At 48.6% G+C, this 24,145-nt stretch overlaps 1 protein-coding gene across 6 annotated transcripts in view; it reads right to left on the bottom strand.

The window, feature by feature from the left end:
* LOC147885191 (UDP-N-acetylglucosamine transporter UGNT1-like) overlaps positions 1 to 23,634 on the bottom strand; it is an 82,564-nt gene extending 58,930 nt beyond the window's left edge. For 3 of the 6 annotated variants that reach the window (XR_015543543.1, XM_087397379.1, XM_087397378.1), the window contains exons 1-2: positions 23,527 to 23,634; positions 23,223 to 23,306 (exon numbers count right to left, since the gene is read on the bottom strand). The gene's annotated coding sequence lies outside the window, so the exon portion shown is untranslated. Of the gene's footprint in view, positions 1 to 23,222 lie in introns of all 6 variants that reach the window. The other 3 variants (XR_015543545.1, XR_015543544.1, XR_015543546.1) reach the window with 3 other exon arrangements.
* Between the last annotated feature and the right edge of the window lie 511 nt (positions 23,635 to 24,145).

The following is a 24,145-nucleotide window of genomic DNA, read 5'->3' as shown; positions in this document are numbered from 1 at the left end:
TGGCAGCCCTTTACCCTTTGTTTTCTTGGTTTGCTTGCTGCCCACGTGGCAGCCCATGTGGCATGCTCCAACAGTGCCCACATGCTACCTAACACATTTAGCTCCACCTCCCCCGTGCACTCCTCATTTGGGGGCTCATAGATGGGGAGGTGACCTTTCCAACACCCCCTCTCACCAACACATCTTGGGCCAATCACACTCTTTGTTGCAGATGCTCCATCCGCTCCCATGATGAAACCTCCTGGAACAATCTGGTGTCGTCGTCATTTCCTGGTCTTTCAATCAATGGCTCCTGCTCGTCTAGGTCTGGTCGCACCTTTCTGGTACACAAGTCCATCCTTGGTAGCACCACGTGATACAAGCACTCGTTGCTATCCTTCACCTTCACAAAGGTTTCTGACTCCTACCTAGACCGACACTCAATGTCAAACATCCTTACTGTAACACCTAGGTCTACATACCCTACCTCAGTAACACTTGAAGATGTCATCAAGAAAAGCTCTTCCCCGACTACCACATTTGTTGAATTCTTTGACTCCTCTTATTCTGAATCACAATCTTTGTTCGTCATAATCCACCTTCTTTTTCCTACAATCCTTCACGAAGTGTCCTAGCAAATCACAATAGAAGCACTTCTTTTGATTCTTTCTTTTCTTCTTAGCCTCACCCTCAGAAGAGACTCCATCATCCTCAGATTTGTTCTTCTTGGGCTTGCCATTGCTAGGCTTGCCCTTCCCTTGCCTTTGCTCTTGTCCTGAGCAGTAAGGCATTGTGCTGACTAGATCCGCCTTCATCCTTCTTTTCTCCAGCCTTTTCCTGCAGAAACAAAGGCACTAATTTCTGGAAAGAAACCGGCGCCGACTGCTACCTTGCAATCATTGTAGTAACAAAGCTTTTGTAGCTCCTAGGCATCAGGCCAGGCAGTATAGTGCCTAGCCATCCTGGCAAAATCCATTACCTGACCAACTATTGAATGTCCCTGATCACCTTTATCCTCGTGATGTGGTCATGTACTAAATCCACTTCATCCATGCTCATGCCGTACAGCTCCATCTCGAGTTCTAGAATTCTTGCGTCAATATTCACCTCATACATATTCTTCAATATGATCCACATGGCAAGGGAGTGTCCACCAACAAAATGTCCAAGGGCATCGAATCCGCAATGGTGCCAATGATTATGGCCAAGGCCTCCACATCACACATCACCCCTCATATTTATTCTTCAATATGATCCACAAGGCAAGGAAGTGTCCACCTAACAGAATGTGTGGGGGCATCGAATCTGCAGTGGTGCCAATGATTATGGCCAGGGCCTCCACATCACACATCACCCAATCCTTCACTGCTATAGGGTCTGCATGTACCGTAACTGTTGGCATAGTCACAGTGGCCAGTATCGTGGTTGCCTGTGACATCAGCGCCGTCATTATCTCCCAAGTAGATCTCACCACCAAGAGGCTCCAGACCTTCATTTTCCATAGAGGGTAATTTGTCCCATCCAACTTGCCTGTTTCCCTAAAATTTGGAAGTGGATATCTTAAAACCATGATTAGAAATGAAAAGAGATGAGTATACATATCATACATCTGTCTGAATCTGAGTCGCCATCCTTCTCGCAAGAGCACTAGTCCTTCAGACAGAAACTGATCCAAAGTTTTGAATCAAGGTCGTCCTTTCCCAAGGTCCTTGCCTCCAAGCTCCAGTCACTTGTGAGCTTCCGTGAAGGCTCTGATACCATGTTAGACAACCAAACAAAGGTATATGCACCAGCGGAACACTAACCCCAGAGTAAAGAATTATGAAGCCCATGAACTCACACAATGGTGTATTTCAATCTCAAACTTCTTTTCTTAATGTGTACTTAGCATAGATGTGCAGCAAGTAAATAGGCAATGCACAATAGAGAAATGTAGAACCAGCAATATATATTTGCATCCAAGGCGGACACAACACAAAAAGATATGTTCAGTGTGCCACCCACTATCAGTAGCATATTGCTACTAGATATAGACCCCAAAATACAAAAAACACTGTTCTCCTATATTCGTGGCACTTCCAAAATACTTGGCCTGCGTGCTCTCCGAGAGCTTGAGTTTGCCTTGTAAACATGCCACGCAATCACACCTTCTGACTGATCCTCCCAGACAGCCCTTCATGATGCACTGCTTGCTATGGAGCCTTGACCTCCTTGCTGCTCTGAAATGCAGCCAATGGTGAGGCACAAGCTCCCCCTTGATCCCGTCTTCCTTGCTGCTCTTGACGACGACCAATGGTGAAGACCTGTGTGCCCTTTGATCCCTGCAGTCAGTCACCTCCCTTTGCTCCACCAGATGCTCTTGGATAAGACCTTTTAGGCACTCTACCTGCTTCACAAATTGCACTTCATAGGGATAACTAATTTCAAGACTCTCCTTTATAGGCCCGTAAGGAACCCCTTAAACGGCCGACTAGACCAGCCAACTGTTCCAGTCTATAAACCGACTCAACCTGCAGCCCTTTTCTGTCCTGGCCAGCCTAGACTATCATTGCCCTGATCCCACGTCTTTACCTCTTCAAAACACCTTGCCAAGCAGTCACAAATCTACTCCTGCTCCCTGTCGTTGTCCTTGACCAGCTCCAGCCCTTCTGTACTAGGTTCAGCCTTACTCCAGCCATCTGTACATGTCCATCCACAGGTGCCCGCCTGACATCCTCGCTTGCTCCTGACACTCCCCATGCAGTTCCATCATGCTCCACCTGCTCCAAAACTCCATGCAGACTGACAAAACCATCCCAGGTCTGTTCCAGGTCAACCACCAGACTGTACATATGCTGAACATTCTTCAGATCCTGCCACATGTCATCGCGGCATATACTTGCAGCTTTCCATGGGCTGCTTCTGCTTCGAATCTTACTAGACATCTCCAAGCAGCCGGTACACTTTGAGTACTGCCCACATGACAGTCTATGTGCTGTCGATGTGGCAGCTCTTTATCCTTTGTTTTCTTTGTTTGCTTGCTGCGCACATGGTAGCCCATGTTCTCTCCATGTGGAAGCCTTGCCTTCCATGTCAGATTCACCCATGTGGCATGCTCCAACAGTGCCCACATGCTCCCTAACACATTTAGGTCCACCTCCCCCAGGCACTCCTCATTAGAGGGCTCAGAAATGGGGAGATGAACTTTCCAACGATCGATACTTGGGAGGACTTTAAGAAAGAAATGTTCCAGACTTTTATCTCTCCTTTGGCCGAGGATCAAATTTATCCATGAATTGCATCCTAATATTGCCTCAGATGTGGCAGCTCAAAATCCCAGCACTCTCAAGGAGGCCATGCAGTTGGCTGAGTTATATGAACCCAAGTACAATCTAAAGGACAAGACCATTGGTATTGGACACTTTAGTACCAAGACATCAATTAAAGGATTCCCTCCTGATGAAAACAGGCCCCCTGCATCTTCTCCAACTCCTTCTATCCCTAGATATCCTACTGTTTATGGCCATAATAAGGGGGACGCAAAAACTTATAAGGCTGAGGATGCAAAGGCCTCATTCAAACCTAGCCCTAGGGATTATTTACGCAATAAGAAGGAGAACATGGTGAAGCAATTTTCTCAAGCCCTCATGGATGAAAGGAAAAAGAAGAATCTGTGCTACCTATGTAGTGAAAAGTCCACCCAGTGTACCTCGTCCAGTTGTTAACCACATTCAGGAATAAACCCCTTCACCCCAGAGCATCGGAGTGTATACAAGGCTAAGGCAAGGGCAAAAGTCAGCATGATACTTGAGATCGATGATGATCTACCCTCTAATGATCCAATGGCAGATTCAGAATTCCATGATTGTGAGAATAATGGCAAAGATGATGATGAGTTTATTCCTGAATCCAAAAAGGAGTCTTCTTATCCCTCTGACCTAGGTGTTATACCTTGGGAAACACCATGATAAGTCCAAATTCCCCAAAAAATGCCAACCATGGAATATAGAAATTGTTGACGATTGTATGGATGATGGTAGAGAACCAGATGGTAACTCCTATGTTGGAGGATGATGAAGTGTTTTAGGACACTCAATCTGTTCTGTACAGCATCTCCCCAGAAGCTGTAATGGGCTCTAGAGGTGCACAAACTCTCAGATTGACGGGAATTTTAATGGCATATCTGTCCACATATTGGTTGATAGTGGAAGTACCCACAACTTCATCAACTTCAAGACAATCCAAGCAATGAGATTGTACCCATCAGCTTTGGGTCATGGACTCAAGGTAGAGGTGCTAATGGTGAGCATCCAATCAGCAAACAATGTTGCCAAGCCATTCATATAAAGTTCTCTGAAGACTAAGTAGATCTACTTGTTCTTGATATGGGCCTATTGTCATTCTACTGACTGTAAATAGCTGAGGACCTTAGGCAAGTTTACAATGGATTTGAATAATATGTTTATGAAGTTTCTGCACTCTGGTAAACAGGTCACAAATATGGGCTTCAAATCACCTAATCCGACAGTTATATCATCCAGAAAATTGGCAAGGGACCTGAAGAGTGTTTGTGGACTCTAGGCTGTGCATTTAACTAAAACAGAGGACAGCGATGGGCTGTTGGTGGAGGATAAGGATATGCAAGACTTGCTGCAGCACTTTTCGGATGTTTTTGCCAATCTTCCTCATCACTTACCACCTAAGAGGGATGCTGACCACGCAATCAATCTTGGGCCAGGGTCAAAACCAGTAAATAAAGCACCCTATAGGCTTTCAATGGCTGAAAGGGAGGGAGGTAGCAAGGAGCTCTTGGACATAGAATTCATCACACATAATCAATACTCCTCTGGCTTCCCCTGTTCTCTTGGTTAAAAAGAAGGCTTGGCATAAAACGATGGTAGAGAACAGATTTCCTATCCCACGCATTGATGATTTACTGTATGAGCTGAGGGGAGCCAAATCATTCACAAAGATTGATGTAAGATCAGGCTACCATCAGATAAGGATGAAGGGAGGATGAACCAAAAACAGCCTTCCGAACTAAACGTGGTTTGAATTCAAGGTGATGGCATTTGGCCTCACTAATGCTTCAGCAACATTTCAACCACTCATGAATAAGATTTTACAGCCCTACCTCTATAAATCTGTCCTGGTTTTCTTTGATGATATACTTACAGCAAGTCTAAAGAGGAGCACCCGATGCATGTTAAGCAAGTTCTTGAGGTATAAGGGCACACAAGCTCTTTGCCAAGTCCCCAGCAAGTGTATTTTTATGGCAAATGAAGTGGAGTATTTTGGCCATATTGTCAGCAGCAGTGGCATCAGAGTGGATCCCTGTCACGAGGGCGTAAGTTTTTAAACTTGCATGTGGAAAACTGAGTGAGCAAGGCCATAGGATGTGGGTGTGCAAAGTTCTCCCTAGGGATTGGTGCCTTGGGGGTGAATTAGTGAATTGGTCCAAAGAGGGGGCAAAGGGCCCTAAGGTTCTTAAGTTGGGCCATTGGTTAGGCCCTTAAAAATTGTCCCACTAGAGGGGGCAATGGGGGCAAATGAGAAGGGGATGCCACATGGCATTCCCAAGCTTTGGATAAGGTTGCTTGTGGAAGCACCTAGAGAGAAGCATCACGTGGGAAATAATGGCAACGAAGGATTCACGTCACACGCATTTTTGGAACAAACTATTAGTCGTTGTACGGATTCACGCAGTTGTAAGGACTTTGGATTGTTGGTACGGACTTTGACTACAGTACGAAAGGCCTTGTACAGTTGTGCACATAAGAATCGTACGGCGTGTACAGACGTGAGCGGAGAGGCTGTACAGATTGTTAAGTGCAGATCTGCCGTACAGTTGCACAGGTCCTTGAGCAATTGTATGGGCAAGGTAAGCAGCTGTAAGAATTGCTGGTAAGGGTGGTGTACGGCTAACGTACGATTGACGTACGTGTCCCTTGGGCTATGTGCTACATATCTGCAGCCCTATGTGCGAGGTTGCCACGGGCTGTATGCTTGGCCAAGTGGATTTTCATTGCGCGGGCCACTATCTGTGGGGCTGTGTGAAAAGGGCACTTCCCAAGTGGTATGCCTTTGCTCGTGTAAAAGCTTGATTGGATACTCTGAAGCTACCGGGTGGTCATTAATCATTTATCTGTGTCTCATCCAGATCCTCGCTGCGTTATGGCAGCTCCATAGGCAATGCAGGATAGTCTCCAGGACACCATTGGAGCAACAATGGCACTGCCCCTCCACTCGCATCTGCTCCAACCACGGTCCGATGGGCAAGCCTCCATGGGCGGCCAGCCAAAAGAAGTATGAGATCTTCCTCGGCCACAAGCTGGACCACAACCGCGTCCAGAACCTGGAGTGCACATCCCAAGGCACTCTCTGGGCCACCCAATGTCTCTCCCTCGAGGGGTTCCACCTCGACGAGTCCATCTAAAGCGTCCTGCCAATCTGTGTGGTGTGGGAAAAGGACACCTCATCCACCGGCTCAGCTAGGCCACCCCTGGAGGGCCAGAACCACTCTCCTGGATCCCACTCGACCTCCCTCAGGGGTCTACCCTCCCACACCCAAAGGTGCCATCTAGCAGCATCCTACTCTGAGATACTCGGAGGGTCAATGTGCCACTCCTTCCCCAAACGTCCTACCACTCTGATCCTCTGCCAGTGTATCCCATCAAGACTCCCATCCATCTCGGGGTCCCTCTCAGTGAGTGGCTAAAGTAGGCCTCCAGGTCCTACACGGAATACGCCGGGGTGCGTGCTGCCGCGCTGCATCAACATCCTCAGGGGAACACCAATACGGGAAAACTGCCCCAACCATCTGCTCTCTCTCCAAATGTGAAGTCCTTCCCACGACGACTCAAGAATGGCTAAGTCAATCTCACCCATCCGCTGCCCTGCCCCTCGCAGATGCGCTAGGGCATCAAGCCTCGCCTCTGTCTCCATAGGTAGTCTGCTCCAACCACCAAAGGATCCTGCTAGACCACTATCCCACTATGCCCAACCAATGTGAGTCTACTGTCCAAGCATATGTCCCTCCCGATCTCTGATCTCTGGGTGCCACATAAGAGGCTGGCGCTCAAACTCCTCTTTGCATCTAGGCGGAGTACGGATGAGACCCCCTGCCAATCTCTGCCATACCCTGTGAAGACTCCTCATCAGGGGGGAGCCCTTCCCCGTAAGGTGGGCCTCTGAGAAGATCCATCTATGTGAAGGCTGCCACTGTCCCCCAGTGCATGGGGTGTTCCTCAGAAGCCCTCGCTATAAGAGGAGCTTCCAAGGCTCTGCACCTGGGATGAGGCCACGAACCACCAACTTGCCCAGAAGGGCCCTGCTCTACATCTCCGGATCAATGACACCCAAGCCTCCCAGTGCCTGCGGCATGATCACCATCTACCAAGCTACTCGGACCCTAGTGTTCCTCGTGTCGTCTAAACCTGCCCAAAGGAAGTTCCGTACCAACCGTCGGAGCTGCCCAATGCATCCTCTGTGAAAGCACCAGCAAGAGGCAATATACCAGGCCGTGGCAAGGACCTAGTTTGCCACTAAGGTGCGACCTACTAGGGAGAGTTTGGCCGAGCTCCAATAGAGAAGCTTGCGCCGAACACTCTTAAGGAACGGGGCAATCTGCTGCTCTGCTGTAATGTCAATACCCACCTGGCATTCGAGGTATCTCGCTGTTTGGCCCCACCGTATCCATCTGAAGCCAAAGTCACTCCCCCACTCACAGATCTCCTGTGTCTCCTCAAAGCATGTGAAGAAACCTATAGATTTCGCCCAGTTGATCCGTGCCCCCGAGGCCTCACAGTAAATAGCCAGGGCGCCCTTGACTCTCTCTAGACTCGTTGTGGTGCCCTCAACATACAAGGCCGTGTCATCTGCAAACTCCAAGTCAAGTAGCTCCTCCTCCTGCCTAATTGGGAGCCTCAACCCTATGAGACCCACCACCTGTGATCTCAAATAGTAGCCCAAAGCCTCCACCACAAACAAGAAGAGGAAGGGAGCGAGTGGGCAGCCCTTGCGGACTCAGCGAGAGAGAGGAAAGGCCTAGCCTATGTGTCCTCTGATAAGCATCTGACTAGAGCTCCCTGCATATAGCGCTTAAACTCCTCTGACCCATCTGTTTGAGAAACCCAATCTCCTCATAGTGCCCTCCAAGAAAGACCAGAAGTACCACCGGATAGTGGTCTGACATCGTGGTACATGCCAAAATCCCAGTAGATCCGCCTCTGTGTAGTGCCATGTCCCCGACATAGAAACGGTCTAATCTCTCTAGCAATCCATCGTGTCTCCTCTGTCCAAAGGAGAAGAGAAGGCTACCAGGTGTCCTACTGAAATCTAGCTCTCTCCACGGGTCTCTGCCACTGATCATGAAAATGAACTGCTCCCAGGTGCTACGCTCTACTGCTGGCATCTCAGAGAACGAGGCTCCGCCCTGCTTGTCTTCCCCAAACTCCAGGTTGTTGAAGTCACCTCCAACAATCCAGAAGTCTACATCCGGAAGACACTCTTACAGCCTCCTCCAAAAGGCCGAGCGGTGCTGTCTACACGCTGGGGCATACACGTTCAAGATCCCGATCCTAGACTCTCCCATCCAAACTGTCCATCCTGAAATGAGCTCGCCCTGATCGTAGACCTCTGGAGCCAAAGTCTGTGAGACTGAGATGCAAACCCCTCCGTTCCGTCCTACCGCGGGAGACCACTCCTCAAGACCTCTCCCTGGGAGAAGGTAATGGCGTCGTTTGATGTCTCAGGCTGAAAACATGTGCTCCTGAATCATAAGGATGTCCACTGCCCATTCTACCACTGCCCTCTGCAACTCCTACCAGAGTATTAGGTACTGCGATTGGCTACAAACACAGTCGTGGAGCCCGTGTACGTTCCAACTCACTATGGTCCAGCTCATGGGGACGAGGGAGTCAGGAACATGGCTCTCTTGTGAGTGGGTGCCTATCCCAAAAAGACTGCCTTGTGTGATTTTGCCGGGGGTTTAGAGGGCGAGTAGTCAGTGTCTGTGCGTCGCCATACTAGGGTGGATAGGCTCAATCCTGATCTTCCATGCCCACTTCATCATGAAGGAGGCTTCCACCCCGAACAGCTCCGCACACTTATGGAGGGGCCAGAAGTGTGCCTGCTCTACCTTTGCCTCCAGCGGCAATCTGATAACTCCTGTCGCCAAACCATACACCGGCTCCTCGCGCGTGAAGCTCAACTGAAAGTTCACCTCTGCGCCATGGGCATACCAAAGGTCTAGTCCATGTGGCCCCATCCACTCGTCCATCATGAGTGTAATCTGATTTCCCAAAATAGCATCGAACACCTCCGGAGACCATTTCTCCAACCCTGTGGAGGCAAACTGAAATCTCCAAACTGGGAGTGGTGTGTTGGAGATCCCACTGCACTAGTGGATCAAATCCCCCTTACGGGGCTGAAGGACCATGAGCGTTACCTCCAACGGTAGAGGATATGAGTCCAAAATCTCCAGATAGTTCCAGGGTCCTAACCTCCAGAAGTCTCGCGGTAAGGAACGCCCAGGCTGGAGGTTGGGAGCCGCTGACCGGGAAGACAAGCCTCCTCCCTCGGGATCCCTCCCTAAGCGGACTTGCTGCTGCAATGAGAGAGCAGAAGGGGGCATCATCGTTCAGTTGCTAGCTAGTAGCGGTGTCGAAGCAGAAGAACCTGTTGTTGAAGTGGAGAGGGGGGCGGTGGGAGAGGGAGAGGTAGGGACGCGGGGGATAGAGGGAGAGGGGCGGGTGGTGAGAGTGACCATAGGAGGGGGGGCTAAGGAGGGGGAAGGGGGCGGGGGCGGGGGGAACCCTGGAGGGGGAGGGGGAAGTGAAGAGGAAGAGGAGGACGGGTCTGGGGGGGAGGGGGGGGGGGGGGGGGGGGAGAGGAGGAGGGATAAGGACAACCTCAGGGCCCCCTGCTGGTCAAGCTCGTCGGAACTCTGGATCGGCTCCTCCGCGGCCCCCGTCGAGCTAGTGTCTGCGGCTTCCGCCATCGCTGCATCTGGAGCTCCTGGGGCTCGCTGCTGCTGCAAGGGTGGGTGCGGAGGCTGAACCTCCGAAGCTAGAGGACTGTTTGGATGGGTGGTGGCCCCTACCGTTGGAGGAGGTGGCTCTTGCTATTCCTCCTTCAAGGCCTCTCGGTCAACCATGTCCCTCTCTCTACGATTGCCCCCCCCCCCCACCGTGCGGGGGGGGGGGAGGAGGAGGGATAAGGACAACCTCAGGGCCCCCTACTGATCAGGCTCGTCGGAACTCTGGATCGGCTCCTCCACGGCCCCCGTCGAGCTAGTGTCTGCGGCTTCCGCCATCGCTGCATCTGGAGCTCCTGCGGCTCGCTGCTGCTGCAAGGGTGGGTGCGGAGGCTGAACCTCCGAAGCTAGAGGACTGTTTGGATGGGTAGTGGCCCCTACCGTTGGAGGAGGTGGCTCTTGCTATTCCTCCTTCAAGGCCTCTCGGTCAACCATGTCCCTCTCTCTACGATTGGCCCTCTGCCTGCTGCGCTTCCAAACCTGCTTGCTTGGTTTCTTTTTCTTTTTAACCTGGGTCCAATCCCCTTCTGAGGGGGTAACCCATGGGGTCTGAGACTCCTGATGCTCTTGCCGACTCCTAACGCTAGACTCGGGCCTGTCGACTGTGTCTACTCTACGAAGAAGGGAGGGGAGGCAAACGAGGGAAGCCACGAAGCAATCTCTAGCGAGGTGACCCATCTGTCTGCACCGAAGACACTAGCTTGGTAACCCAGAAATCTCCACCCTCTAGCGAAGTGTGCCCCCTTCAAGGGTCCCGAGAAGGATCAACTCTAGGAGGAACTCTGGGCTCTGAACCACCAGACTGATCATTGGGACTCCATCATCTGTTAGAACTGAGGCGATCGTCTCTAGCAGGGACTCGAGCACTGTGCCAAATGCCCGACCAATGGAAGGGAGGATGGCTCGATACTCCTTGGGGAGCCCTGGGAAGCGGAGTGTAACCGGAAAACGTGGAATATGGTGTGTTGTATCCATGTCCTCCATTGTGAACCCATGATACCAAGGAAAGAGGTAAACAAGATGTGGGCCAAGGAGGATGGGGCTCTGCTCCATAAGTGTCAAGGCACTGTCGGGGAAGCTCAGCTGGATGAGAAAAACACCTCGTCCATAGATGGTGACATCTTGGATGTGGTCTCCCTCTAATGCCAAGCTCGCCTGGATCCACTCTTGCACCTGTCTCCGAGTAGGCGTGAGGCCCACAATTCTGCCCACAAGCGTCTTGTCCTGGAGGAGGGACTGAACTGCCTGCTATACCTGTTGCTTGTCAGCTAGGAAAAGAAGAACCTTAACGGCCGTGGGATTCGAGGGTGCTGCCATAGAGCCCCTCTGGCCAGACCAAGGGTCACCACCAAGGTTTTCTTTTGCCTTAACAAGCACCGCTGTAGGGAGGAAGAAGAAAAAGGAAGAAGAGCGTCAGAGGGGGAGGCGGGGATGAGGCAAGGTGAAGGGGGGGGTAAGGACAGAAGTGGAAGGAGGAGGGCAAGGAGGGCGGAAGGCAGAGAAGGAGGGGGGGGACGAGAAGGCGAGAAGGGAGAGGAGGAGGAAAGGAGAGGGCAAGAGGGCGAAGAGGAGGCGGGAGAGGGGAGCCGACGGGGGGGGAGAGGAGGAGGAGGTGGAGAAGGCGTAGGGGGAAGGTGGTAGGGGCGGCAGGAGGTGGCAGAGGGGCAACGGGGGAGGCGGGAGGGACAGCAGAGAGGGGAGGAGAGGAGGGGGAGCGGAGGAAGCTGAGAGGGGAGGCAGGGGGGGCAGTGGGGGGGAGACAAGGCGGGAGAGGCAAAGAGGGTAGGCGCGAGCAGACGGGGAGGGGGGGCGGAGAAGGTAGAGGAGGAGGTCGGGGGAGGAGGGGCGGAAGAGACAAGGAGAAGGGGAGGCGATGGTGGAGGAGGAGACGGGGGAGGCTGCGGGAAGGAGGAGATGGCGGGGGGAGGGGGCAGTGGAAGCAGCCAGGTGCAGCAGCCAAGCAAACTTCCCTTATTGGTAGCTGAAGCCATTGTCACATATATCTATCGTGCTCACTTGTAAGATACTCTACGTAGGCCTTGTTTCGGTATACATGGTCTCTGAAACCCATGATTCGCTCCGGAACATAGAGGATGTGGCCCTCTTCATCCATAGGTGGCAACTCAGAAAGAACATGGACATGCTGTCCAACATGTAGTTCCTAGGGCTCCCTTATTGGGGAGCCCTGGGAAGCAGAGTGTAACCGGAAAACGTGGAATATGGTGTGTTGTATCCATGTCCTCCACTGTGAACCCATGATACCAAGGAAAGAGGTAAACAAGATGTGGGCCAAGGAGGATGGGGCTCTGCTCCATAAGTGTCAAGGCAGTGTCGGGGGAGCTCAGCTGGATGAGAAAAACACCTCGTCCATAGATGGTGACATCTTGGATGTGGTCTCCCTCTAATGCCAAGCTCGCCTGGATCCACTCTTGCACCTGTCTCCGAGTAGGCGTGAGGCCCACAATTTTGCCCACAAGCGTCTTGTCCTGGAGGAGGGACTGAACTGCTTGCTGTACCTGTTGCTTGTCAACTAGGAAAAGAAGAACCTTAACGGCCGTGGGATTCGAGGGTGCTGCCATAGAGCCCCTCTGGCCAGACCAAGGGTCACCACCAAGGTTTTCTTTTGCCTTAACAAGCACCGCTGTAGGGAGAAGAAAAAGGAAGAAGAGCATCAGAGGGGGAGGCGCGGATGAGGCAAGGTGAAGGGGGGGGTAAGGACAGAAGTGGAAGGAGGAGGGCAAGGAGGGCGGAAGGCGGAGAAGGAGGGGGAGGGGACGAGAAGACGAGAAGGGAGAGGAGGAGGAAAGGAGAGGGCAAGAGGGCAAAGAGGAGGCGGGAGAGGGGAGCCGACGGGGGGGGAGAGGAGGAGGAGGTGGAGAAGGCGGAGGGGGAAGGTGGTAGGGGCGGCAGGAGGTGGCAGAGGGGCAGCGGGGGAGGCGGGAGGGACAGCAGAGAGGGGAGGAGAGGAGGGGGAGCGGAGGAAGCCGAGAGGGGAGGCAGGGGGGGCAGTGGGGGGGAGGCGGGGAGACGAGGCGGGAGAGGCAAAGAGAGTAGGCGGGAGCAGATGGGGAGGGGGGGCGGAGAAGGTAGAGGAGGAGGTCGGGGGAGGAGGGGCGGAAGAGACAAGGAGAAGGGGAGGCGATGGTGGAGGAGGAGACGGGGGAGGCTGCGGGAAGGAGGAGATGGCGGGGGGAGGGGGCAGTGGAAGCAGCCAGGTGCAGCAGCCAAGCAAACTTCCCTTATTGGTAGCTGAAGCCATTGTCACGTATATCTATCGTGCTCACTTGTAAGATACTCTACGTAGGCCTTGTTTCGGAATACATGGTCTCTGAAACCCATGATTCGCTCCGGAACATAGAGGATGTGGCCCTCTTCATCCATAGGTGGCAACTCACAAAGAACATGGACATGCTGTCCAACATGTGGTTTCAGCAAAGACACATGGAAAACACCATGGATCTTGGAGGTATTGGGTAGCTCCAATTGATATGCTACCTCTCTAACCTTGCGGATGATCTTGTAAGGACCGTAATACCTATGAGCAAGCTTTGTGTTGGTATTACCTTTCAGCGAGACATAATGGTTCTTATAGAGACGCAAATGCACATAATCTCCCTCTTTGAAAGACAAATATCTCCTGCATTCATCTGCATATTTTTTCTGCTTGGCTTGGGCATCCTACATATTCTTTTTTGCCAACTGCAGAAGGGCATCCATCCTCTCCGAGTCATTCCGTGCTTGCTGATTTTTCACAGCCATGTCAGCAATTGAAGAAGGCATCTCGACCTTGCATCCGTACATTGCCTCAAACAGGCTCATGCCAATGGAGAGATGCTTGGTACTGTTGTAGCAAAATTCAGCAAGTGCCAACCATTTATTCCAAACTTCTGAGTATCAAAACAAAGATGCCTCAAATATTCCTCCACCCATTTGTTCACCCTTTTCGACTGTCCATCAGTCTCAGGATGGTAAGCAGTGCTAGGTGTCAATAAAGTACCCATTGCTGTACATATCTCCTGCCAAAAGTGACCCATAACTTTTACATCTCTGTCAATGACAATTTCTTGAGGAAAACCATGATGCTTAAAGACATGCTCAATGAATTGCCAAGCAACCTGTAATGCTGAATACTGGGTCTTAGTGGGTATTAAATGGGCCCGTTTTGTCATTCTATCCACCACAACAAAGATGTTGTCCCATTCCCTCTCTGTAGAAGGCAATCATGTGATAAAATCCATTGCTATGTGCGTCCATTTGCCCTCTGGAATGGGTAATGGCTGCAAGAGACCTGCGCGTAATTTGCTATCCACTTTATTCTCTTGGCAAGGCAAGCATTCAGCCACGTATTTAACCACATCTCTCCACATGCCTTCCCAAGTAAAGCTCTGCTTCATTCTTTCATATGTTTTAGTGATACCCGCATGTCCAGCCATGGGAGAGGAGTGCATTTCTTGCAAAACCAACTCGCGGTATTTTGAGTCTGACACTAAATAAATCCCATCTTGGCACCATAACAGCCCATTATGCAATTGAAAATCCAGATGACCTTGACTGGAAGGCTTCTGCAAATCTGAAAATGTGGGAGCTGCCTTAGAATTATGCATACACTCTTCCTGAATGCCATGAATCCAGTCCTGATATATGGTAGAGATAGCATACAAATTTGCAAGCCCATATCCTAGACAAGGCATCTGCGACCACATTTTCCTTCCCTTTTCTGTACTCAATGTCAAAATCATAGGATTGGACTGCAGCCAACCACCTCTTCTGCTTATATGACAAATTTGGCTGGATGAGGAAGAATATGAGTGTCCTATGATCTATTTTCACCTTAATTTTACTTCCGTACAGATAGTGGTGCCATTTCTTGAAAGCATGCAAGATAGCCAGCATTTCCTAATCATAAACATGGTGATTGAGTTCTTTGGCATAAAACTTCCTGCTTTCAAAGACTACTACCCCGTGTTCTTGCCTCAGAACAGCCCCCAATCCTTTGCCACTAGCATCTGCCTCCACCATGAAAGGACGCGAAAAATCAGGGCATACCAAGACAGGTGCATGAGTGAGAGCAAATTTCAGGTCTTCAAAGCTGCATTGTGCTTCCTTTGACCACCGAAAAGCATCCTTCTTCAAGAGGTTAGTAAGAGGAGCTGCCCTCTTGGCAAATTTGCAAATAAAGTGCCTATAGAAGGAAGCAAGACCTAAAAATCCTCTCAACTCAGCGGGATTTTGTGGCTGTTGCCACTTTGATGCATTTTACCTTTGCAAGATCCACTCGAATGCCACATCTACTCACAATATGCCCCAAGTACTCAACCTCCTTTGCCATAAAAGTGTATTTGCTGGCTTTTGCATAAAGCTGATGCATCCTCAAAATTTCCAGCACTTGCTTCACATGCTTAATGTGTTCTTGTCTATCCTTGCTGTAAATGAGGATATCATCAAAGAAAACCAGCACGCATTGAGCTGGCCCGCTAAAGGCACAATATGGCTGAGCTATACTTGGCAAAGTGTAGCCACAAAGTAAAGTAAAGTTACTTTGTGCATGCATGCTAAAGCAGCTAAAGACTATAAGTATATAGGCTAGGGGCTCATTATCAGGGTGTCCGAGGAGTGTGTTTCTTAGGACGATGACCTGGTGGCCTGGGAGCAGCAACTAGAGAAAAGGGCATGTGGTAAGGAGCATGTATTATCCCTTGGCATTTCTTCAAAGATGACATCACAAGTATAAAACATCTTCCTAATTGTACATTTGGTATGCCTTCTTCTCATCATGGTATCCAATAAATACGCATTCTTCATTTTTTGACACAAACTTGCCTCTTTTACTTTTGAAAATGGACCTTTGTTGTTGAACTGAATACTCAAAGATGTCTCACAGTTAATTTGACTCACAATGGCCTCATATAGTCACACCTTTGAGGTCATCATTACACATGTCGGTGACCTGTTGATGAGATAAACAACCACCATTGCTGCTACCTCTATCCAAAATGAGCTTGCCAAACATACAAGGGCATCCTCACAGAAAACATTGTTCTTTCTCTTTACAACACCATTCTATCCTAGAGTATCTGTGGTAGTAGTTTGCCTCAAGATGCCATTTCTCTTGCATGATTGGACTTTGTTCACTAAATTAATCTTAGGATAATCGTCCCCCGCAATCTAGGCTCCCTCTCCTTCCTCTCAGACCTGAGTACGGCTCCCTTCCCGCGACATTCTTGTCTCACTCAACTCTCACTTTGCCACATACGACACTCATAGAGAATCCCTCGTTTTGCATGCACCATGTGACAGTGGTTGCCCTTCGACCTTCTTTCGGAAGAGAATACTTCGACCCTGACTTCACGGATCTCACTGCCTTCCCTCCGCTAGTCGACAACTTTCTTGCACAAACTCAGACGGATGTCGGCAATGGAAGCAGAGCAGCCTGGACTTCCCCTGAAGGTCCGCATGTCGTAGTTCTCTCAACTCCAAAGCAGCGGCTCCTAGCCACCCTAGACAAGCTTCAACACCCAGCTCCTCGTACGCGAGGGCTCTCCAGCAGAATAGAGGGGGCTTCTTCTCAACCCCTTTCAGAGAAAGAAAAAACGTTTTGGCAGCTCCCGGACAAGCGGGAGTACAAGAAGCGAGGAACGGGTCCCAGGCCACAGCTGCAAAGTCGACCAGAGAGAAAGGCCAGCCGTCCTACAAGAACTCCCACAAAGCTGACGCCCCTGCCGCCGATGGCACAAAGTCAAGAAACCGATCATCTGATGCTTCACGAGGCGTTCAAAAGCCGAGCACAAGCGTTCCAGGAGAGAGGTCGCCTATTGAACCAAGTAAAGCCGTCTTTGCACAGGTTGATGAAGATCTTCTTGACAAATCTCTCAAATGGCTTGAATCGCATGCCCTTGGCGGATATCTGCATGGACCTCGTCCTCCAGCCACTTTCCTTGAGAGCTAGTTTAGAACCAACTGGAGTGGGAGAGGCAATCTAGTCACCAATGTCCGTTTCCTCTGTCGAAGTTATTTCATCTCTCTCTTCGAGAAAGCCGAGCATGCTGCGAGAGTGCTTCTTCATGGTCTCTGGACCGTCAGCAACCAGCCACTGCATCTGGATAAGTGGTCTCCTTTCTTCAGCCCTGATAACCCAGGTTCAACCATTCTCCCAGTCTGGGTAGAGCTTCCTGATTTGCCTTTCTTGCTTTGTAACCAAGCCGCTTCAATTTGCAGTAGCCTAGGAGAGGTAGTCAGTGTAGAAAGGGAGCAGTTCATTAATCCCAGAGGTAATCCCCAGGTCTGTGTTCAATTAGATTTAGCTGAGGAGTTGCCGGATACAATTGTAATCCTTAATCGGATGGGACGAGTGATCAGAGAACAAAAGGTTCAGTCTAAGAACCTACCCAATTCATATTTTCTGTGTGGTCTATTGGACCACACAGTTAAGAGTTGTTCCTTGAAGCGAAACGAGCCCAAAAGTAATATTGAGCCTCCTCAAGGTTCTAATGAAAAATGGACTCCCAAACAGCCTAATGCTCCCAAACAAACGGAAGCTCCTTGCACCCACCCCAAGAGTGAAGGATGTCGAGGAGTAGTCGATATCAAGTAGGCGGCGGCGAAGTTGGCTGCTTCATGGATTCTCAAAGTCCTTCTAAGCCCTGAACTTGTTTGGGCTATACTTCTAGCTCGTAACTTCAAACTTATTCGGCCTGTCAAGGCCGCGGCCTGTCAAGAGATGGAAGAATTACCCAATACTGTCTGCAGTTTTCTGTCAAGAACCTTGCTCAACTAAGGAAAGTGATCTATGGAAATCCTTGTAGAGGGCACTAGAATCTATCAAAACTCAATTGTGCTTCTCCGGAAAAGGTGCTTTTATGAGGTTGGACTCCATCTGGGCTTCAACAATTCACAGAAATGCTTTACTTAGCAATACATATTTTTATAGCGCCTGCCTCCTTTTCAACAAGATGGAAGACCTTGCTGGAAATTAGGAGAGAATTCATACTTACCAATCAAGATGCGATGTTTGTCACTGCTAGAATAGCTCTTTGGGAAGGAGACACACAGTGGAAGGGGGGCTCAGTGCTCAACTACGCATTAGAGTTTAGCCGGATACTCTCCCTCCGACTCTACGTTTTGCTGGAACCAGAGATTTCAACTTATTTGGGTTAAAGCCATTCCGGAGAAGATGTCAACCTTGCTCTGGCTTGTGATGCTGAAGGCTGTCTAGACAAATGCAAGGGGGGTTAAGATTGGAAAAGGTGATGGCAAGTGCCGACGGTGTCCGAGAGCTCAAGAAGATGTTTTTAACCTATTCGTAGCATGCCCTTCAGCTAGGAAAGTCTGGAAGAAAGTGCAGATACAATTAGGAGAGCTAGTCAATTTGAAAGCAAGTCTTCTTGGGGATGCATCTAAAGTCAAACATACACAATGGGCACTCGTGTGGACACATGCATTGTGGTTTGTGTGGATTTCCAGGAACGATTTTCAATTTAACGCTAAGCATACTGATGCAGAATATATGTTTTCTGAATGGTTAGCAAGCATCGCGGATCTATGACAGCGACCTTGAACAGTTCTTTGCGTAGATCAAGAACCATGAACTGATGCACCGCCAGACCTTCAACCAAGAATGCCACTTCAAGGGATCCATCTACTTTGAGACTGACTCAGAATGACTTAGTTACGGAGCATTATATGGATGAGTTACAATGTGCAGACCTGCTGATATAACTGTTTTTGGGGGAGCATAAATGTATATCTTATGAACTGCTTATAATATAAAACTTTTTTTCTCCAAAAAAAAAAAAAAAACAATGTAGGCTGAAGCCTTCGCTTTTGTGAGAAGCCACCGGAAGCTTCTCAGGAAACTTCTCCCTCCAGCTCCTCACCTCCACAGTTAGAGTTTGCTATGTTTGGTGTTCATTGTGTGTGTATGCCGTTCAGTTTTGCTGCATTTCCAGTTGCATGCTTTCATTTTAGCCATGATTGGCATTTCAGTTTGTGAGCACATATAATCCTACCTGTGCAATTGTGGGAGGGCATCACAGTCTCATTAGCCTTCCTATTGTCCTTGGATGACCTGTTATCTTCCAAGAAGAGTGCACACACCTAAGCTTCTCAGGAAACTTCTCCCTCCTCACCACTTCCACAATTAGAGTTTGCTATGTTTGGTGTTCATTGTTTGTGTATGCCGTTCAGTTTTGCTGCATTTCCAGTTGCATGCTTTCATTTTAGCCATGATTGGCATTTCAGTTTGTATGCACATATAATCCTACCTGTGCAATTGTGGGAGGGCATCACAGTCTCATTAGCCTTCCTATTGTCCTTGGATGACCTGTTATCTTCCAAGAAGAGTGCATACGATTTTCAATTTAACGCTAAGCATACTGATGCAAAATATATGTTTTCTGAATGGTTAGCAAGCATCGCGGATCTATGACAGCGACCTTGAACAGTTCTTTGCGTAGATCAAGAACCATGAACTGATGCACCGCCAGACCTTCAACCAAGAATGCCACTTCAAGGGATCCATCTACTATGAGACTGACTCAGAATGACTTAGTTACGGAGTATTATATGGATGATTTACAATGTGCGGACCTGCTGATATAACTGTTTTTGGGGGAGCATAAATGTATATCTTATGAACTGCTTATAATATAAAACTTTTTTTCTCCAAAAAAAAAAAAAACAATGTAGGCTGAAGCCTTCGCTTTTGTGAGAAGCCACCGGAAGCTTCTCAGGAAACTTCTCCCTCCAGCTCCTCACCTCCACAGTTAGAGTTTGCTATGTTTGGTGTTCATTGTGTGTGCATGCCGTTCAGTTTTGCTGCATTTCCAGTTGCATGCTTTCATTTTAGCCATGATTGGCATTTCAGTTTGTGAGCACATATAATCCTACCTGTGCAATTGTGGGAGGGCATCACAGTCTCATTAGCCTTCCTATTGTCCTTGGATGACCTGTTATCTTCCAAGAAGAGTGCACACACCTAAGCTTCTCAGGAAACTTCTCCCTCCTCACCACTTCCACAATTAGAGTTTGCTATGTTTGGTGTTCATTGTTTGTGTATGCCGTTCAGTTTTGCTGCATTTCCAGTTGCATGCTTTCATTTTAGCCATGATTGGCATTTCAGTTTGTATGCACATATAATCCTACCTGTGCAATTGTGGGAGGGCATCACAGTCTCATTAGCAACCTATTGTCCTTGGATGACCTGTTATCTTCCAAGAAGAGTGCACATACCTAAGCAGGAGTATTACAGCTCCACAAGGGCTCCTCTATCAGCTGCAGACAAAGGAAGCCTTGACAAAAACTGCAAATAAGGCAACCTGCAAGGAAACAAACAAAAAGGTGATCTTTGCAGCTTCTTGTAAGAAAGAGATGTCGATCGAAGCTTTGGCAGAAGGAGAGTCAAAAAACCCTGATTGGAAGTTTGCATCTATGATCCTGAGACCTATACAGGCTACTCTCAAAGGGGCAAAGACAAAGATCTGAAGCAGTAGTTGTGACAAGTGCAACTATTAAACTAAGACTACCTTCCATTGTGACTTCTCCTTAAAGTCACATTAGGGATATTATTAAATCCTTTCTTAAGCAGCTCTTTATGTACCACCTCATTCACAATAGATATGTCAAGAGTGCCACATGGTCTTCCAGCGATTGTTTTTTCTTGCATAGCATGTGCCTCTATTGGCTAAGAGATTAGTCGTCTTGATAATCCTCTCAATATATAAAAGACCTATCAATAGCACACTTAGGGGAAGGAGGGAGTTTAAAAGATCTTTGGAAAAGTTAGCAGAACCAATTCCCTTGCATAGTGAGTGAAAAATGATGGAAGCTTTCAGGGGAGACAACCACATCGATGTGGACCTGCAATAAAGTTGCTAAGTCAGCAGAGGAAAGGAAAATTGCAATAAAGAAAGGGTAAGGAAAATTAGAAAGAGGCACCGTAGATACAAGGTTAACCACAATGAAAAGGAGAGCCACAAATTGGCACAGCAGCCAAAACGTTTTGAAATAATTTCAGCCCAATGTACGCTAGCAAGAAGGCTTCATTGACTTTGATATCATGATAGGCCACACCAAAAGCTTATGATGAGCAAAACATGCCAGGGTTAGACCACCATTGTCTATTGAGTTTCTTGAACAATGATAACGTTATTAAATATGCAGATTCAGATGCAGTCCAGTGGACACACAACATGCTGAAGCAATATCAGGGTTCCCGAGAGACTAGACAAGCAACTGGATCAACCGCCTACACAAAAGTGGGAGACACAGGAAATTCTGCAAACTGTTGGACAATGATGATCACACCCATCTCTTGCTAAGCACTACGGTACCATCCTCAAAACTCAAATCACTAGCTGGGCTAAAAACAAGGCGAGAGAGCAAAAGGGCCCGCTGGACTCCGACAACTGATCTCAAGGTACTCATGGAAGAGAGCTGCCTGCAGGGGGACACCTGATTTGCTGTTTTGCAGATTTCTGTACAGCCGGCAGAGAATGCAAGACATTAGAATCCAACATGCACACTGTTCATAGACCGTATGAGAAATTGAAATGCCAGTGCCGCATGAAGGGGCAGCTTTCAAAACCCTTCTCTAGTGACAGTGGGGCCACGCAGGGCTGCCCCCTCTGCCCCACACTGTTTGGCTTATCCATTGACCAGTTCGAGGAGATTATCCTTACAAATGCGAATCAAGAGAGCATCCAGGGCCCACATATATGCACTCAGATCCTCTATTTGCTGCTAATTCCCGATGATATGTTTTTGCTAGCAAAAAACACAGCGGATGCCCAGCGCTGATGGACTTCCTAGATCTATATGGGGAAAACAAAGGTTATGTGACCAAGACTCATAGAGATACCCCATCGAGAATCATTTACCCGGGGAACACCATGATGCCGAGTCCTTCAAGTACCTGGCTATAGAGGTGCCGGCGGGTGATCATAAATGGATCACCTGTGCTGACATGTGCTTGGAGGTTTGGGGAGGCAGCCTTTCCACCTCTCGGTGATTTTATATGAAATCAAGGGGGAGGCAGTCTTTCCACCTCTGGGTGGAATGAAATTTAGAAAATCCGAGGGGGGAGGCAGTCTTTCCACCTCTGGGTGGAATGAAATTTAGAAAATCCACCTCTCGGTGATTTTATATGAAATCGAGGGGGGAGGCAGTCATTCCACCATGAAATTTAGAAAATCCACCTCTCGGTGATATTATATGAAATCGAGGGGGGAGGCAGTCATTCCACCTCTGGGTGGAATGAAATTTAGAAAATCGAGGGGGGAGGCAGTCTTTCCACCTCTGGGTGGAATGAAACATTTGTACAAGTGGAGCATGGCAGTGGTGCCAATCTCTTATTAGGCCCTAAAAAATGGCATTGAGATACCCCTAGAGCTCCTTGGCCTAGAGAGAATGACGCGGTACCTAGCCAAAGTCACCCATGACCTAGCTACCACACAACCGCCTCTCTTTCATCGAATGGGAAGCAAGCACACCAAAAAAACACAGAAGTGCAAGTTTCTCCAATTTGGCTAGATGATGGATATGCAGAGATGGTACCACAGCTGGTGGTAGATATTCTCGTGATGGACCCACCAACACATCCGCATATCATTGAGGCTTTTCTTCAAAGGCGTCTCCTTCACATGGGAACAGGCAGAGCGCTGCACCAAGCTTCTCTACTACTCTCGTCAGCTCTGCCCGCAGTTCCAGGTTACTTTCATGACAGCTAGGGTGAATCACACAACAGCCAATAACTCGATCATCTCAACAGACGGTTGTTGCAATCCACACTACATCCCACACATTATGCAGTGAGACAGGGCATTGGCAGACCCAGGACGCACTCCTGCAGCCAAGACTGCACCTGCGCATGCTGTGACTTCGGGTCAATTGAGAATGAGCACCATGAGCTACTCATCTGAACTGCTCACGAGGACATATTAGATGGGCACTCAGTCCTTAACTGATATACCAACTTATAGGATCCCATAGGCCATATCTTGCTTCTCGACGACAATAATCATCATCTCTCCAAGCTACCACTATGCTAGTGAATGCTTTGGCATGAAGGCGACTAGTTCAGTGGCAAAATGCAATCTGTTATAGCTCGTTCAATGGCAGCAAAATTGAAGGAAACGTGCGTGAGTCTCTCTCTCTCTCTCTCTCTCTCTCTCTCTCTCTCTCTCTCTCATATGTTCCATTGCTTATTCATCTGACGCATGTAAACACCGCGTACCTTTTCTAGCTTTCGTTGCACGTTTGTAGAAACGTTAAGTCATCTTGTCTACAAGCTAGTCTGTTTTCCTGCCTTAGGTTCCGCCTATGATCCCAACACAAAGCGATAAGCAAATAAACGACCAATTCAAAGGCTCCAACTGTTCCAGCGAATTCTCAGGAATAAAGCTTAATCAATGACCACGGCTTAGAACGGAATCAGCTCTAGATCATTTGAATAATGCTGCTGTCAATCTGATCCAATGCTGAGGAAGGTATAAGGCATGGAATAGTGAAGAACAACTTTGGCATGGTCGAAGATTTACGTGCAGTTGCTGGGAATCCTCCCCGAGATCTTTCTGTAGAATGGAGCCTTGAAGAGAATGCATGTCATTCATCGATGAGGCGAATTGGTCAAAGCGGCTGAGGATTAGTTCTTTAGACATTGTGGTATTTTGAATATTTATTGCCAAGGTGGCATGTGGTCCCCCACTTCCCGGAAAAAGGACTTTGTGAAGCTTACAAAATTGGCGAACCTTAACTCGCTCTCACCTAATTCCTCCGTTAGTTCGCTCATCTATGCTCCTATTCTAAAGGCCCTTAATATGAACAAATTATTCCATCCATATAACCTAAGCTAAAGAGAGAGAGAGAGAATTAAAAAGGCCTTTATTTTTTAAGTGAGAAATTCAATTGATTTCTTAGGTGAAAGGGTTGAGTATCGAATTCATATAAGGTCAAAGAGAGAGCTTTAAAATTTCATGCAAAGTGGGGACTTGAACTCAAAACTTGCCACCACATAGGTCTTACCACTAGAATATTCTAAAGAAGTAATGTGTAAGGGCTATAAATTCTCACACTCATATATTTTATAAGAGGGGAGTAGAGGGACTTTATGTGATTACGCTCCCATTGCCTTTCCACCCCTCCCATCCTATATTTTTC

This window comes from Dipteris shenzhenensis, chromosome 26 (assembly GCF_047967505.1).
Source record: "Dipteris shenzhenensis isolate YYH24624 ecotype China chromosome 26, Dip_SZ_1.0, whole genome shotgun sequence".
Lineage (NCBI taxonomy): Eukaryota > Viridiplantae > Streptophyta > Polypodiopsida > Gleicheniales > Dipteridaceae > Dipteris > Dipteris shenzhenensis.
The sequence above is the reverse complement of the archived record's forward strand: the minus strand, read 5'-3'. Positions and strand labels throughout refer to the sequence as shown.